General features: G+C 38.5%; 1 pseudogene; it reads right to left on the reverse strand.

Moving 5' to 3' along the window:
- Nucleotides 1-912: 912 nt before the first annotated feature.
- LOC113912590 lies at nucleotides 913-1,528 on the reverse strand (annotated as a pseudogene).
- Between the last annotated feature and the right edge of the window lie 1,417 nt (nucleotides 1,529-2,945).

The raw sequence follows: 2,945 nt of genomic DNA on the forward strand, positions 1-2,945 counted from the left end.
ATTCTGTTGTCAGTATATACCACATTTTCTTTATCTGTTCATCTCTTGGTCATTTATTTGGTTTCCACATCTTGGATATTGTGAATTTTGGTGCATTGAACATGGAAATACAGATATCTCTTTGAAATCCTGATTTCAATTCTCTGAATACATACCCAAAAGTGAGATTGCTGGATCATATAGTATTTCCAGTTTTAATTTTTTGAGGAACCTAAATATTGTTTTCCAAAAGACCTGTATCATTTTACATTCCCAGCAATTGTATAGTATAGAAGGATTTCAATTTAACCACAAACTTGCGAAGACATTTTTTTTTACACTAGCTAACCTAACAGGTATGAGGTAATGTCTCATTGCAATTTAATTTGCATTTCCCTGATGATAAGCTATAAAGAGCATTTTTCACATATCTGTTGGCCATTTGTATGTCTTCTTTGGAGAAATTAAAAGTCCTTTGTCCATTTTGACCAGTTTGTTTTCTTACTATTGACTTGTATGAGTTCCTTATATATTTTGGAAATTAACCCCATAGTCAGTTATATGGCTTGCAAATATTTTCTCCCATTCAATTGGGAGATTGCCTTTTCACTCTGTTGTTTCTTCTGCTGTGCAGAAGTCTTCTAGTTTGATGCAATCCAACTTGTCTATTTTTGCTTTTGCTCTTTGTTCTTTTGACGTCATATCCAAAAAAAATGTTGCCAAAACCCGTGTCAAAAAGCTTTTTTCCTGTTTTCTTCTAGTTGATTTATTGCTTTAGATCTTATCTTTAAGTCTTTAATCCTTTGAGTTGATTTTTGTATATGGTGTGAGACAAGCCTCCAATTACTCATTCTCTGCATGTGGATATCCATTTTTCCCTTTGGTGAGCCTGCCCCAAAGGCAGACAGGTTGACTGAAGCCACAGCCAGGTGATCAACGGTTGGACTTGGACACACGTTCCAGCTCGTCCGTCTTCTTGATAGCATAGGAATTGGAAGAGCCCTTGGCTGCATTGATGAGCTCATCTGCTAGGCACTCAGCAATGGTCTTGATGTTCTGGAAGGCGGCCTCACGGGCACCTGTGCCCAGCAACCAGATGGCCTGATTCACAAGGCTCAGGGGGGGACACGTCAACAGCCTGAGGCCTCACTGTTCCGGCTCGCCCAATGCAGGTTGAGTCCTTCCGGTGACCGCTGTTAATAATTTCATTCACCAGGACCTGCGAGGGGTTCTCAACAGTGAGCAGATGGATGATCTCGAAGGCATGCTTGACAATGCGCACGGTCATGAGCTTCTTGCCATTGTTACGGCCAGGCATCATCATCGAGTTGGTGAGACGCTCGACAATGGGGCACTGTGCCTTATGGAAGCGCTTGGCCGCATATCACCCTGCACTGTGAGGCAGGTAATTGGCATACTTCTCCTTCACTGCAATGTAATCCTGCAAGGAAATGTCATTGATCTGAACATCATCGGTGCTCCATTTCCCAAAGAGCTTGACGTCAGGGGTCTCCTGCACTACAGGTGCAGCTGTCTCCCACTCGGTCATCCTGAGGGTGCAGCCAGGGCATCACAATCGATTAGCATGCACCATGTGCTGCCCTGGCACAGACAGGAAGAGCCTTTTTTTTTTTTTTGAAAAACAAGTCTAGTTTTTATTAAGCAGTTTTACTCAACCAGCTGTTCACAAGCTGCAGTTAAAACACTGTGTATTCACTGCTATTCAATTACAAAATCTTCAAACAGTGAAAAACAAACTCAAGATGAAAAGTACGGTGTTTCCTTAGGAACAAAAAGTCAGATGAGTCACTTGAGACAGGAATTTTTTTACTTACATATTTACTGTACTTGAGCTACCTAGGTTTTTCCTTAGTTTGCTTATAAGCCCAGTACAAAAGACTATCCTTTCCCATTGTATATTATCGGTACCCTTGTTGAAGATTAGTTGACTATAAATGTGTGTTTTTATTTGGAGGGGGGTCTTAAAGCTTTTTCTCTGAGGTATGGTAACCACTCTCACTTCTGCTGTTTAGCATAGTTTTGGAAGTCTTAACCAGGGCAGTTAGATGAGAAATAGAAATAAAAGGCATCCAAATTAGTGAGGAAGAAGTAAAATTATCTGTTTGCAAATGACATGATAGTATATGTAAAAAACCCTAAAGACTCAAACAAAAAACAAAACAAAACAAAACAAAAAAACAAACCAAAAGCCAAATCCAAAACAAAACAAAAAACCATGTCAGAACAAATTCACTAAAATGAACAATGTTGGATAAAAACAAACATCCTTCTTAAAAAAAAATCCTTCTTCTCTCTAGACCTTAGAGAGATCTTAGGGAGAAAACATTACATTTTTAACCATTTAGCAATCGGTTCTCTGTACATGGTCTATAACAAGTTAATAAGATTCCCCTCTATTTTTAGTTCTTTGAGAATTTTATTTGTTTGTTGGATTTTGTTAAATGCTATTTTTTACTCAATTGATATAATCAGAATTTTTCTTCTTTAGCCTTTTGTTGTTGCTTACATTGATTTTTTTTTTCTTTATTTTTAAAGAGGTGGGGTTGATGGAGGGGCAGAGGGAGAGGGAGACAGAATCTTAAGCAGGCTCCATGCCCAGCATGAAGCCCAATGAAGGGCTCGATTTCACAACCCTGAGATCACCACCTCAGCTGAAATCAAGAGTTAGACACTTAACCAAGTGAGCCACCCAGGTGCCCCACTTGATAAATTTTCTAATGTTGAACCAACTGCATTCCTGGACTAAATTCCACTTGTCATCACATATGAATTATATTTATACATTCTTGGATTTGATCTACTAATATTTTTAAATGAATCTTTCATAGAAGTTCATGAGTAATATTCATCTGGAATTTTCTTTTTTTGTATCATCATCTCTCCTTTTGGTAATAGTGTAGTAATAGCCTTAGAAAATGCACTGGGCAGTATTCTTTTTTCTTTGC

The sequence above is a fragment of the Zalophus californianus genome, chromosome 4 (genome assembly GCF_009762305.2).
Source record: "Zalophus californianus isolate mZalCal1 chromosome 4, mZalCal1.pri.v2, whole genome shotgun sequence".
In the NCBI taxonomy this organism is placed as follows: domain Eukaryota; kingdom Metazoa; phylum Chordata; class Mammalia; order Carnivora; family Otariidae; genus Zalophus; species Zalophus californianus.